We start from the raw sequence: 15025 nt of genomic DNA on the forward strand, positions 1-15025 counted from the left end.
AGGTCAGATGATAATGCCTACCCTCAGTCCTGCTTGTTTAGAGTAGTCTCTTTGCTAGCAAAGTACATTCTGCATTTCTGGCATTCTAGAACTGTTGTACCATAAATCAGTGAGCTAGATATGAGACACCTTAATGAAGCAATTAGGAGTCATCTTTATTATGCATGGGTTTAGAGCAGAATATCTCTGTCAAATTCTGAACAAACAAAGGAAGAAGCATTCCCTTTTTATATCCTTCTAGGTCTTTGTGTAAGTTATTTTTGCAGACAGCTTGTAACCTCTGCCTGCCAACCTGATCACCCATGTGTTGCACCAGCACAGCCAAGGGTTCGGTGAGCCTGAGGAAGGGCCGGCGAAGGATGAAGAAAAGACAGACAAAGAGAATAAGCTGGGTCTAGGTGGATCTTCTGTGTGTGACTGAGACCACAGAACAGATCCAGACTGCAAGCTGATGCTTTACTTTATAGTCAGAGGTAAACAAGGTAATTTACAATGTTCTTGTAAGTTTCACTTGTTTTGGCAGCACCTGCTGCACCTCCCACAGCCCATTAGGTACCCAGGAAAGATCTAGGGAGCAGTCACAAGACCAAGCTTAATTATGCTAAGAGGGCTGTGCCCTCTATGCTGGGACTTGTTTGCAGCTTTGCCAGTAGGTCAGTCCGAGGCTTAACCCTATAACCGCTCCCTATACACCGCTAACTGCCCTCCCCTGCTGACCTGATTGCCCCTAATCGCCTCTGCCTCGGCCCCGCCACCGTGGCTTTGTCCGGAAGGATGAAGGACTGGAAGATGTCCGGTCTACCTGGTCTAACTAGCATATTACCCTCTTATTAGTATAGATTGTTGTTGCTGGGGGAGTTTGTTCTTGTTTTTTGTTTGTTTTTGGCTAGAAAATGGAAAAATGAGAGTTAATAAAAACTGATTAGAGTCCACTCTTCTGAATTAAGGAAGTAGATGAAGCCATATATTTTCCATCTACTGCTAACCACAAAAGTTTGGTAGTTCTAAGCATTGCTATAATTTGCCTCACTAAGGAAGTTGGGTAAAATGAGCAATGACAAGAGAGTCGCCACTTCTGTGGGCACAATGCAAGTCAGATCTGATTTATGCTTTAGTTACTCCAATGGCTTCCAATGCCCTTTATAAAATCCAAACCCTTAGCCCAAATTACAAGGCCTGCTGTGATCTGGCCTCTGAAGCCCACTATGCTACAGTCACATGGCCTTCCTTCAGTTCCTTTAACACTGTGGTCCTACCTCAGGGCCTTTCCATTAGCTGTACCCCTTCTTGCCAATCAGATATCTCTTTAAATATCACCTTCTCAGAGAGACTGTCCCTGAATTCCTGATCCAAATACATTCCCTTCTATATCAATATATCAATATTAAACCAAAGATTCCAACTCTGAACAGGGAACATAGAAAGTTCTGGATCTCATGCCTTCTGACTATAACAGTGTTCAGCAAACTCATTAGCCAACAGAGCCAAATATCAACAGTACAACAATTGAAATTTCTTTTGAGAGCCCAATTTTTTAAACTTAAATTTCTTCTAATGCCACTTCTTCAAAATAGACTTGCCCAGGCCGTGGTATTTTGTGCAAGAGCCACACTCAAGGGGCCAAAGAGCTGTATGTGGCTCACGAGCTGCAGTTTGCCGACTACTGGACTATAGTATTGCTCTACTGTGTGTTTTGGCAGTGAGTGCTATATCTTAGGGCTAAGAATACCTGGTGGAACTTTATTAGCAAAATCAAACCTATGACACACCCTATGACTATAGTATTGATCACACTATTAATATTACTGATTTACTTATTTACCTTAATTTCAAATGATAAATCTCTTGAGGAAATGGGCTATTCTTTGTTCACTATGATCTAGGCATATCACAGATGTCATTAAATGTGTTGAATGAGTGAAGGAATAAATGAGTGAAACATCTGTAATTCTAAAACTTACCAATACAGTGTAAGAAGCTTCTATCACTGGTTGAGACTTTGAGTTACATCCTAAAAAGAATGTGTACAGTTCTCTTTCTGGCCTGTCACTCTAATGGCTACATGTGATGGCCAATTTTATGTGTCAGCTTGAATGGGCTAAGAGGTGCCCAGATAGCTGGTAAGATTATTTATTTGTTTCCTAATAATCAATCTTTGGCCCCTTGGTCAAATATCTAGAAGTGAAATTAAGTGGTATAATAGACATATGTTTAGTTTTTTATATATAAAAAAATACCGTCAAGCTGTTTTGCAAAGTTGTTGTAACACTTTACATTCCCACCAGCAATGTATAAGAATCCAGTTGCTGCACATCCTCACCAACACTTGGAATTGTCTTTATCTATCTATCTATCTATCTATCATCTATCTATCTCTATCTATCTATCTATCTATCTATCTATCTATCTAAGAGAGTAAGGAAGTGAGAGAGAGAAAAAACAAATAAACATCACTGTGGGATCTAGCCCGCAATCTGGGCATGTGCCCTGACCAGGAATCGAACCAGCAACCTCTCAATGCATAGGACAACGCCGAACCAACTAAACCACACCAGCCAGGGCAGGAATTGTCTTTTTTATTTTTGCCATTCTAGACAGTATATAATGGCATCTTATCATGGTTTTATGTGGCATTTCCCTGATGACCAACTATGCTGAGTATATTTTCATGTGTTTATAAGTTGTTTCTAAGAGAGGTAGAATAAGGTAACTTGAAAACAAAGGCCAAAAAATGAACAAAAAAGCCACAAAAGAACAGAAGTTTCCAACTTGTACCCTGAAACCTCTATCAGTGGGTTTAAGGCCACATGCATCTACTGGATAGCCTTGTCCACTTCCTGAAGTGGTAAAGCCCTTCTCACTTCCCCAATTCTTAGAAATGACTATGTAATTTCTATGATTAACATAACAATATAGGAGCTTCCAGTCAATATGGCGAAGTAGGTAAATGTGGTACTTCCTTCCTCGCACAACCAAATGAAAATTACAACTACAGAACAACCATAATTCAGAACCACCTGAAATTTAGCTGAACAGAAGTCATACAACTAATGATATAAAGAGGAAGCCACGTGGAGACTGGTAAGAGGGGCAGAGTCACAGAAAGGGCTAGTTCCACACCCACATGTGTTGGATAAAAAATGGGAGGGATTTTTATCCACCACAGGAGGTCCCTCCTGAGGAGCAAGAGGTGCCATCTCCACACCATGCTCCCCAACCCAGTGTTCAAGTGCCAGGAAGAGAAGTCCCCATTAAGTTGGCTATAAAAACCAGTGTGCTGCGCCAGCACAGCCAAGGGGTCGGCGAGCCTGAGTGGGGGCGACGAAGGATGGAGAAATGATAGACAAGGAGAAAAAGCTGGGTCTAGGTGGATCTTCTGTGCCTTGCTGAGGCCACAGAACAGATCCAGACTGCAAAGCTGAGGCTTTATTTATAATCAGGGACAAACAAGGCAATTGACAATGTTCTTGTAAGTTTCACTTGTTTTGGCAGCACTTGCTGTCCCTCCCACAGCCCACTAGCTACCCAGGAAAGATCTAGGGAGCAGTTACAAGATCAAGCTTAATTATGCTTAGAGGACTGTGCCCTCCAAGCTGGGACTTGTTTGCGACTTTGCCAGCAGGTCAGTCCGAGGCTTAACCCTATAACCACTTCCTACAAACCAGCAAGAATTATGAATGAGTGTGATGAAGGGCTTCTGGAGTCCTAGGCAATGCCTCTAAAAGGGCCTATGCATGAACTTCTCGGACTACCTCACTCAGAGTTCCAGCACTGGGGCATCAGGGTTCATGGGTCAGCACTCAACCACTCAGTCACACTGGCTGGGCCCCATGTATTTCTTTTTTTTTTTTTTTTAAATATATTTGATTGATTTTTTACAGAGAGGAAGGGAGAGGGATAGAGAGTTAGAAACATCAATGGGAGAGAAACATCGATCAGCTGCCTCCTGCACACCTCCTACTGGGGATGTGCTTGCAACCACGGTACATGCCCTTGACAGAATCGAACCTGGGACCCTTCAGTCTGCAGGCCGATGCTCTATCCCCTGAGCCAAACCAGTCAAGGCCCCATGTATTTCTTAAAAAAAAAAAAATCAGTTGAACCCTCACTGGTTTGGCTCAGGGGTAGAGTGTTGGCCTGGGGACTGAGGGGTCCCGGGTTCGATTCTGGTCAAGGGTATATGCCCAGGTTGTGGGCTCGATCCCCAGTGCGGGGCATGCAGGAGGCAGCTGATCAATGATTCTGTCTCATCATTGATGTTTCCATCTCTCTCTCTCTCCCTCTCCCTTCCTCTCTGAAATCAATGAAAATATTTTTTTAAAAATCAGTTGATAATGGTAACTACCCTTGGTGTACCATCCAATTCTTGACTCATCAAGAGGTGAACCTATTCTAGGTTCGATAGCATATGGAAAACTGAAGCATGGAGAAGCCTGTCACTTGGTGTATAATCATGAAAATAGAAACTACTCCAGATATTTCAAGCATTAATGGTATTTAGTACAGAGAATTAGGTGCTTAAAAGTCTCTGGAAGAACTAAAGGAGCTACTGTCACATTAGTTTTCATTTGTACCACTGCTCCTGCGCTCCAGAGAATAGGGAAGTTGCTGTTGCTGCTGTTACCACCACCACTCAGAGGCCAGAAAAGTTCAGAAAACCACTGTTGATTGTCACAGCTGCCTTATATCAGAGAGGCAGGGAAGAGAACTAAAGCCCCAGTAAACAAAACACAGAACAATAATTTATTGGTATGTCTTTCTTTCACTTTCCAAATCTCAGGAAGTGCATCCCACTTGGAAAAATGTAAATAAATCCAGAGCACTGGCCATTAGGGCCTCTGGGGAATGTAGTTCCCTGGATTCCAGCACTGCCTGAGGAGAGCTGAGAAGGGTATGAGAACGAATGCTGGTATTAGTTATCTATTGTCGCCATAACTAATTAACAAGAAAGTGGCTTAAAACAACACCCATTTATTATCTCACAGTTCTATAAATCAGAAGCCCAGTGGACTCAGCTGGGAACTTTGTTTAGGGTCTCATAAGGCTGGGGAAGAATCTGCTTCCAGGCTTGCTCAGGTCATGGGCAGAATTCGTTTCTTGAGTGTGATTTCTATGTGGGTACTTCTATCCACAAGCCAGCACTCATGGGTTGAATCCTTCTCATGCTTCAAGTGTCTATGAAGTTCCTTTCTGCTACATCTCTATGACATTATTTTAACTTTAGTGGTTCATGTGATTACATTGGGCTCACCTGGAAATCCCAGACTAATTCCTCTGTCTTAAAATCAGCTAATTAGTGACCTTAATTACATCTGCAAAGTCCCTTTTGCCATGTAATGCAACATAACTATAAGAGTAATACCAGAGGCCCTAACTGGTTTGGCTCAGTGGATAGAGCACTGGCCTGTGGACTGAAGGGTCCCAGGTTCGATTCTGGTCAAGGGCATGTACCTTGGTTGTGGGCACATCCCCAGTAGGAGATGTGCAGGAGCAGCTGATGGATGTTTTTCTCTCATCAATGTTTCTAACTCTCTATCCCTCTTCCCTTCCTCTCTGTGAAAAAATCAATAAAATATATATATTTTAAAAAGAGTAATACCAGAGGACAAAGATGATGGGAATCAAAATTCTTCCTAACATAATCTCATTGGAAGAAAACAAGAAACATTCTGATACAAAAGGCTACAAGATTTGTAACAAGATCATTCATGTTACTTAGCTTTATAAATTTTAATAATAATAGTTACCAAGTGTCTACTACAAGTCTGGAAATCTATAATAATCCTATCTAATAAAGAGGGAATATGCTAATTGACCATCACTCCATCAAAAAGATGGCTGCACCCACAGCTGAGGCCAAGTTCCCTTAAGGAGCCTTATCGAGCAATCAACAGGGACCTGAGGCTACGCCCTCCCTGGCCCCTGTGGGGCTGGACAGGGGACCTCAGGCCATGCTCCCTGCCCTGGTGTCAGGCTGGGGGACATCAGGCGGAGCCTCCTGCCTTGGCACCAGGCCAGGGGAACTTAGGCCACGCCCTCCACCCAGCGGGGCTTGATGGGGACCTCAAGCCTCGCCCCCTGCCCCAGTGCCAGGTCGGGGGACCTCAGGCTGCGCTCCCCACCTGGCAGGGCTTGACAGGGGACCTCAGGCCATGCCTTCCATCTGGCAGGGCTTGATGGGGGACCTCAAGGTGCACTTCCCATCCTGCTGCTGGGCTAGGGGACCTCAGGCTGCTCCTCCCGCCCCAGCCCCAGACCAGGGGACCTCAGGCCGCACCCCCCAACAGGTAGAGCTTGACAGGGGACCTCAGGCTGCCCCCCCGCCCCAGCACCAGGCCAGGGGACCTGAGGCTGCGCCCCCCTGCCTGGTTGGGCTTGATTGGGGACCTCAAGGTGCACCCCCAGTGCTGGGTCAGGGGAACTCAGGCTGCGCCCCCACCCAGCGGGGGTTGATGGGGGACCTGAGGCTGCGCCCCCTGCTGGTGGGTCTTGATGGGGGACCTCAGGCCACACCCCCCACCAGGTGGGGCTTGACAGGGGACCTCAAGGTGCACCCCCAGTGCTGGGTCGGGGGAACTCAGGCCGCGTCCACCGCCCAGGGACCTGAGGCTGTGCCCCCCTGCCTGGTGGGGCTTGTCGGGGGACCTGAGGCTGCGCCCCCCTGCCTGGTAGGGATTGACGGGGGACCTTAGGCCATGCCCCACACCCAGCGGGGCTTGACAAGGGATCTCAGGCCGTGTCTCCCACCTGGCGGGGCTTGATGGGGGACCTCAAGGCATGTCCTCCACCCGGGTCTGGGCTGGGGGACCTCAAGCCACACCCCCCAATCCTGGCGCCGGGCCAGGGGACCTAAGGCTACGTCCCCTGCCGGGCGGGGCTTGACAAAGGTGGGACTGGCTGGGTCTGGATCTAGCCCAATGGGGAGGGGGCTGGCCAGGTCTGGGTCTCAGGCGATTTTGAGGCACATGTGGGTAGGCGGGGACTTGACTCTGGCTCCCGTGGTGCACCCCATACTCTGACAGGAGGAAGGTTTTCATATACATTTTACTAATTTTCTTTCATCTCTGACACTTCTATTATAGAGAAAGGGCAAACAGCAATATTAAATTATTTCCTCTGATTAATCCCCTGTTAATGTGCACAAATTTTGTGCACTGGGCCACTAGTAAAAGCATAATATGCTAATTAGATGGAACATATTTCCCGAGGAAGCCAGAGGGAAGCCGGTGCTGGCAGAGGGCGGGGTGGGGGGGGGAGGAGGAGAAGGGAGGAAGGCCTACTCTTGCACGAATTTTGTGAATCAGGCTTCTAGTATGTAAACAAGATGTTATCTCTGTTACCCATATATATTTTTTCCTTTTTTAAAAAATATGTTTTTATTGATTACAGAGAGAGGAAGGGAGAGAGAGAGAGAAACATCAATGATGAGAGAGAATTTCTAACAGCTGCCTCCTGCATGCCTCCTACTGGGGACTGAGCCTGAAACCCAGACATGTGCCCAGGCTGGGAATCTAACTGAACCTCCTGGTTCATGGGTTGATGCTCATCCACTGAGTCACACTGGCCAGGCCCATGTATTTCTTTAAAAAAATCAAATACCAAATTGACTTTGCAGTCCTTCATGTAGTGTGTTATGAAATTCATTGAAATAAATTGGATAAGTGCTTAGATCAGTGCCAAGAACTCAATAAATTACATATTATTGTCATTACTTACATTTTAAAGATAAGTCATTGTGGCTCTAAGAGGTAGCCTAATTTGCTGAAGACATGGCTAATTAAGTAACCTAGCATGGCTTCCAATAAAGATTGTCCAACTTCAAATGTGGAAATAAATTTAAAATATTGCATGCAATGAACTTGGTAAACATAATACTCAGTAAGTTTTAATTATTATTGTTATTAAAATGACACACAAGATATCCTATTACCCTAAATACACATGAGATTTCTAAAAGCTATTTACTATTGATTGAGTAAAGTGCAAATTCCTTATCTGGCTCCAATTTTTCTTTTGGCTCTTGAACAACTCAGGGGTTGCGGTGACCACCTCCTGTTCAGTTGAAGATTCACATATAACTATAATTAGCCCTCAGCAACATGGATTCTCAATCAGGGGGTTTACCCTTGAACAACTCAGGTTTGAAATGCTGGGTCAACTAAACTGTGGTCAATTGAAAAAAAAATCTGCATATAAGTGGACCCACATAGTTCAAACCCCTGTGGCTCAAAGGTCAAATGTAATTGCCTTCCACTCCCTCCCACATCATCTCTCCCCTGGCAACTCTAAATTAAAAAATTATCTGAAGACTGACACTGTTTTACAATTTTGCCAATTTCCTTAGTGTTTGATATAAGACACCCAATTCTCACATTCTGGAAAATTCTATTGAATACTCCTGAGACTATGAGAATGAAAAAAGGCAAATATCTTCCTATTCCGAGGAAAATAGTATTGACCTTGCAGAGCCCCTGGACCATATTTTGGCAACCCACTGGGTTGGAGTCTGTTATTCTGTTACCGACCTAGACTTTTAGATTTCCTGGCCTTGACTCATTTTTCTTGTAGCTACTAATTAGCAGTACAGGGCAGGCAGCTGTACCGTCTGTGATGGGAGGGCTTTATCGAAGGAGATGGTTAGAATTCCTGCCGGTAGCACAGACAGTACTCAATCACTACATAGAGCCTGATCATCACCAAGAGGGCGATGGCAAGGCAGCAGAGTGGGTCTCATGAACTCTGATGAGGCCTAGGGTGGCAAGTCCCTCGAGCAATGGAGGAAACTCAAGAAAACAAAACTGGGCCTGGACCCCTGGCCTGAGTCACAGCGTTTAAGGAGTTATCAAAAACTCCGTAATCAAGGAATGTGATATTTAGACCGGCCAGCCTGGCTCAGCGGTCGAGCTTGGACCTGTGAACCAGGAGGTTGCAGGAGGAACCCCAGTCCCAGTTTTTGTAATCTGTTACCCAGCTTCCTTGAGCTTTAATCATAGTTAGCTGAAGACCCTGGTGCCAGGACAGTTGTTAGCTGGATTTCATCAGGTGGTGAGGAGGCGTTGCTTCATACATGTGGTTAGGAACTAGGCACTAGAATATCAGGAATAACATTAAAACTCAAGCACTATGCAAGATGCCTTTGTTAATGTGACAACCAGGAGGGACCTGCCCAGGTTGCAGGCTGGATCCTCATGTGGGTTGTGCAGGAGATTAAGCGCATCATGATTCTCATTATTGATGTTTCTACCTCTTCCTCTCACTTCCTCTCTGAAATCAATAGAAATGTATTTTTAAAAAAAGGTAGGTGACACTTAAATGCAATACTTAAAAAATTCGAATTGACAAGCTGGCGGCTTTTTGTAAAAGTTCATCCATGATTTTAGGGACATTTTTCTAACCGTCGCTGGAATCACCTCAAAGGGTTAGCTCCGCACTTGGTCGCTCCACTTGGCCGTTAGGCCCAAAGGGCTGATGGGAAAAGGGGCTCAACGACCAGAACTTTCCAAACCCCTCAGGCAACTTCCATCTCACTGCTCCCTTTCTCCCCGCCCACTCCACCTGATCGTCTCTGATTGGCTGGGCTGGCGCACGTTCGTGCTGCCATTGGCTGGAGTCCATAGGCCTGGACCCCATAAGACTTACCTCTGCCCAGCCCCCTCGGCAGCGGTACAGCGCGCGGCGGCGGCGGTTGGAAGCGGTAGTGAAGTGAGAAACGGCCGGCTCCGAGTGGCGCTGTGGTAGGTACGTTGGGACCGGACCAGAGCCCCGGGTTGAGCGGCGGTTGGCCCGGTCATCTGTTTGGCAGGTTCGCGGGGACCGCGAGCGTCTCCGAGGGCCGGTCGAGGACTCGGCGCGCAGGGCGGTCGGGGCCCCGCTGGCTGAGAGGCGCCCAGGGCGGCGCTCACCGAGGCACTGGGGTCTGAGCTGGCGGAGGAGACACCGTGAGGGGCGAAAGGATGCGTCTACACCCACTTTTCGAGCCGGCGGCGGGTTAAGTGGGAGTGGTGTTTGGCTCCGGCTGTAGCGTCCGGCGTGGGAGTCGGGCCGCGGAGGGACATTGCCTCAGGGGTTTCTACTTGTCGGGTAAGTACAGCTTTGGTCCGCACCGGACTACTTTTAGGCGCTAATGGATGAAATGTAGTCCCCAGTCCCAGTTTTTGTAATCGGTTGCCCAGTTTTCCTTGAGCTTTAATCATAGTTAGCTGAAGAACCTGGTGCCAGGACAGTTAGCTGGGTTTCACCAGGTGGCGAGGAGGCGTTGCTTGATACATGTGGCTAGGAACTAGGCACTAGAATATCAGGAATAACACAAAAACCCGAGCACTATGCAAGATGCCTTTGTTAATGTAACAACCGGGAGCACAACCCTGTAATGTGCACCTGTTGAGCTGCCCAGAATAGGGATGCTATAACTTAAAAAAAAAAAAAAATGTTTTATTTATTTCAGGTCGGAAGGAAGAGAGAGAAACATCCCTGGTGAGAGAGAATCGTGGATCGGCTGCCTCCTGCAAGTCCCCCACTGGAATCGTGCCCACAACCCCAGCATGTGCCCTTGACCGGAATTGAACCTGGGGCCCTTCAGTTCTCAGGCCTACTACGCTCTACCAACTGAGTTATATCGGCTAGGTGGGATGCTATAATTTAACATTGAAAGCTGGGTACAAAGATAATCTTCAACATAAACGTGCATATTTGTAAATTAGGGGGTAGGGGTATTAAAAAGACCAACCCCTTATCGTCCCTTCCCCGCTTACTTTCCCCAGTTTGGGCAAGGTCAGGAAATGTCCAGGACAGAGGAAGCCATTCTTTTGCTTTGTGTCTCGAAAACCTTGCTATACGTGAAAACACTTCCACTTTTCCACGTTACTATGTTGAGGATGAAGTTTCTAGCATAAGGCAGCATAGGTTGCTTGATTTATGACAAGCTAGGTTTTGTTTTGGCTTATACACAGCATAAATTTCTCATAGTTCTGGAGGCCCGAAGTCCCAAGATCTAGGCACCAACAGATTTGGTGTCTGGTGAGAGCCTGCTCTATAATACGAATGTGTGGTCAAGATCTCGAAGAATTACATTATATACACTTAAATAGACTGATTTTCTAGATTGGGACTTACTATTTTCATTATGATTTTGTCATAACATTCACTTGTAGCCAGTTCATGACCTGCAAAGGAACTATTTGCAAAACAAATGGGGAAGAACATTCAAGATAATTTATATCACAGGAAAGCTATTTAAAATGCAAAAATTAAACATCTGAATGAAGGACTGATTACAGTGAATTAAGCTTTTGTGATTTATGCTTCCTTAGTTTACCCTTCAATTCATTTTTTACAAATGTTGAATCTGACCCTAATCAAAATCGACTTAACTGTCAGTCTTCTGCCTCAGCAGCAATGGATGAACAGTGTCGTCTTAGAAATGCTTTTGAGTCTTTTAAGAACTGGTTTACTTAGATACACCAGTATTTGCTCTGCTTACCTTATTGACCCTGGTACTTTACCTCAGGCTTCAATTCCATTATACTTTGTGATACTTAATATCTTTAATTCTGGTATGAACATATTGCATCATCCCTGCATATCATGTAGTTCTCTTATAGTGGGTGTGCACTGATGAAATTTATTTAAATGTATATTTAAATAACATATTGGATAGTTTATAAAAATGAAAATAAACTATAACTTTAAATGCACAAGCCCTAGCTGGTTTGCCTCAGTGGCTAGAGCATCTGCCTACAGACTGAAGGGTCCCAGGTTCGATTCTGGTCAAGGGCACATGCACGGGTTGCCAGCTCGATCCCCAGTAGGGGGGCATGCAAGAGGCAGCCAATCAGTGATTATCATTGATGTTTCTCTTCCTCCCTTCCTCTCTGAAATCAATAAAAATATTTTTAAAATATACACAAGATTTTTAGTTCTCATTGAATTGAGTGAGATTATATTCAATATAAAATACAAATAGCCGTATTCTAATTCTCTCATATATCTTACATTATTTAAATGCTTTAACTTTCTCTGAGTCTTTATTAAACTTTAACCCCTACCTCTAAAATACATTACTGTAGTCTCAGGTAACTTCTATCCCTCTTGAACTTTACCAGTCTAAATAGGACAGAAAGATTGTAGTCAGGCAATAACTAGGAGAAATCACCACCATTCTCTGGGGAGGTCAGGTATAATTTGAATTTTTGAACTAATTAAATTTCTAAGGATGAAGGGATCTTTATATATAGATAGATCTTTCTAAACTTAATAATTATATAGAGATGTTAGAGGTGGTCTCTGTGCCATAGTTTCTTGTATTGCTTGTAGGAAAGAATTCAAGCAAGAGACGACAACAAATAGCAAAAGCAGGCAAGAGTTTGATTTGCAGAAAAGGAATCCATTTAGATATATAGTGTGAGTGGGTAGCTCAGCTGGCTGAAACAACCAACTGCCCTGCTAATTTGGAATTGCAGAAGATTTATACTCCTGGATGGAATGCCTCTAGGCAAGAAGCTTCAAGGCTGCCCTACCCAGATATTGTGCTGTGTTATCAGACCACATTGTGGAAGAGGTTTCAAGTCTGCCCTCTGTCATTCTTGGGTCTGCTGTGGTTTTCTTTGTTTTTTTGTGGGTGTTTTTTGTTAGTTCTGGTATGTCGGATCTCTCACATATCCCCTCCAGGCCTACCTACCTCCCATAGCTCATGTCTATCTACCTGCCTACTTTAACAGAGACACTGTATCTACTAAATGTGGTACCATAGTACACTTTTGAGGCGCTACTGTTGTATAGTGCTGTTGACATGAAAAAGCTTATGGGATGGCTATAGCAAAAGTTGCAGAGGCCTTTTCTGATACTTTTTATTAAGGAAAGAATAACCCTTTGTGGCTTTCCAGAAGTTTATTTTTATGTCTAGTATTCATTTAAACATCATTTAATAAAGCTATATGAAAGGCATTCACTTAGAATTAGAATATAAAAATAAGACCACATCTCTGTTTTCAAAGCTCGTGACTAACATATACATGTATGTTGTGATGGAAAATTCAGGTATTTCTCTTGGGGGAAGGCTTTCTTGAAGAGGTGATCTTTAAACCTGACCTTGAAGGATAGGAGAAAAAGGAAAAATGTTGATATATGTCAGTTCTGATGCATTTGAAAACTTAAAGATAGGTCTATAGGAAATTAGGGGATAAAATTGGATCCCTTTAGGACAGGGGTCCTCAAACTTTTTAAACAGGGGGCCAGTTCACTGTCCCTCAGACCGATGGAAGGCCGGACTATAGTTTAAAAAAAACTATGAACAAATTCATATGCACACTGCACATAATTTATTTTGAAGTAAAAAAAAAAAAAAAAAAAAGGCAAAAACACCCGCATGTGGCCGTGGGCCGTAGTTAGAGGACGCCTGCTTTAGGAGAAAGAAAATATAAGAAAAATAATGCAATCATGAAAATCTGGTTATATAGAGAACTAAAGGCCTGATGCATGGATTCATGCACTGGTGGGGTCCCTCCACCTGGTCTGTGGGATTAGGCCAAAACTGGCAGTCCAATATCCCTGAGGGGTCCCAGAGTGCTAGAGGGCACTCTGCAAAGTTGCTGTTGTTCGGCAGCTCCTGCGTTGTGTGTCTTCCCCCTGGTGGTCAGTACGCGTCATAGCTACCAATCAGCCAGTCGCTTAGACTTATATCTATTGATATGAAAGGCTAATATGCTAAGTGTCTGATTGTCCGGGTAATGATGTCAAGTAGCAAAACCTGGCTTCCTCTCCCTAGCGACGACTAGCCTCAGTTGGAAACACTTTACACTGTAACCAAATGTCTGAAGCGTTTTCCCATGCCTCATCTTATTTGATCCTCACAGAAGTCCTGGAGTAGGTAGATAGGAGACTCAGTGGAATCCTATTTTCTTTTCATGAGCTGAAAAACGGAGATTTAGAAAGCTTAGAAACTTGACCCGACTGAAAAGAAGAAAAATGGTGGACCTTGAAAATGACTTAAGGTTTACTCACTGTGCAAAATATAGTCAAACACTGCTGCAGTTAAATATTTTACCCTTTGTTCTCCCTGCGTGATCTACAATAATAATGTGCTTCACGTTGCTATTTACTGCTGTGTTTCTGACAATTACCTGAAAGAGAAGTTAGAGTGCTTCACTGGACTGGAAAAAGTTTAGCTACATCAGAAAGTAGGTCTAATTAAGCAAGTTTGTTCTATATCTATAAAAGGCTAAGTTGACTTGTGCATGTGCGATACATATAAAGCTCTGGCTAGCACCAATCACACGTGCATGTGTTTCTGTCATTGTCTATCGTGAATTTAGTTGTTTTTCTTGACATTCTGAAGCTGAAAGAAAGTGGTGGCATCGCATGGAAGTAACGATGGTGATTAAACATGATCGTAATAGTGAGCCAGGTAGATATAATTATCCCCATGTAACCGAAGTTGCCATCATATTCAGAAATGAAGATGGAGGACCTCCTTTTGAAAGGGACTTGCTCATTCATTGCAAACCAGATCGCAATAATCTGAATGCCACTAAAATTAAACAAATCAGTATCCTTTTCCCTACATTAGATACAATGATGTATCCTATTTTCCCACATGGTGAAAAAGGCTGGGAAACAGATATTACATTAAGACTTAGACTACAGTGAAATACTATATAATAAAAGGGTAATATGCAAATTGATTGAATGGCAGAACAACCAGTCGGGGCGGGGCTACTGAGTGGGCGGCACCAGGACAGCCAAGGCAGGTGCCATCAAGCAGAGGGAGAAGGGATGGTGATCAGGGGGCAGTGCCAGGTCAGCCAAGGCAGGTGCCAGCAAGCAGAGGGAGGGGATGGCGATCGGGGGGCGGGACCAGTGAGTGGGTGGCACCAGGCCAGCCAAGGCAGGTGCCAGCAGGAAGAGGGAGGGAACGGTGATGGGGGGTGGCAATAGCAATATTAAAATACTAGTAGCCCATTTGCAGGAAAAATCCTGCAAGCGGCCACATGCGCTGCCGCTGCCGCCGCTGTTGCGGCCGCCACGCCTG

At 44.7% G+C, this 15025-nt stretch overlaps 1 protein-coding gene across 2 annotated transcripts in view; it reads left to right on the forward strand.

The window, feature by feature from the left end:
• Nucleotides 1-9979: 9979 nt before the first annotated feature.
• Nucleotides 9980-15025, forward strand: part of ATF7IP2 (activating transcription factor 7 interacting protein 2) — a 106835-nt gene continuing 101789 nt past the window's right edge. For both annotated transcript variants that reach the window (XM_054714723.1, XM_054714724.1), the window contains exon 1: nucleotides 9980-10080. The gene's annotated coding sequence lies outside the window, so the exon portion shown is untranslated. The remainder of the gene's footprint in view (nucleotides 10081-15025) is intronic.

The sequence above is a fragment of the Eptesicus fuscus genome, chromosome 4 (assembly GCF_027574615.1).
Source record: "Eptesicus fuscus isolate TK198812 chromosome 4, DD_ASM_mEF_20220401, whole genome shotgun sequence".
Classification (NCBI taxonomy): Eukaryota; Metazoa; Chordata; class Mammalia; order Chiroptera; family Vespertilionidae; genus Eptesicus; species Eptesicus fuscus.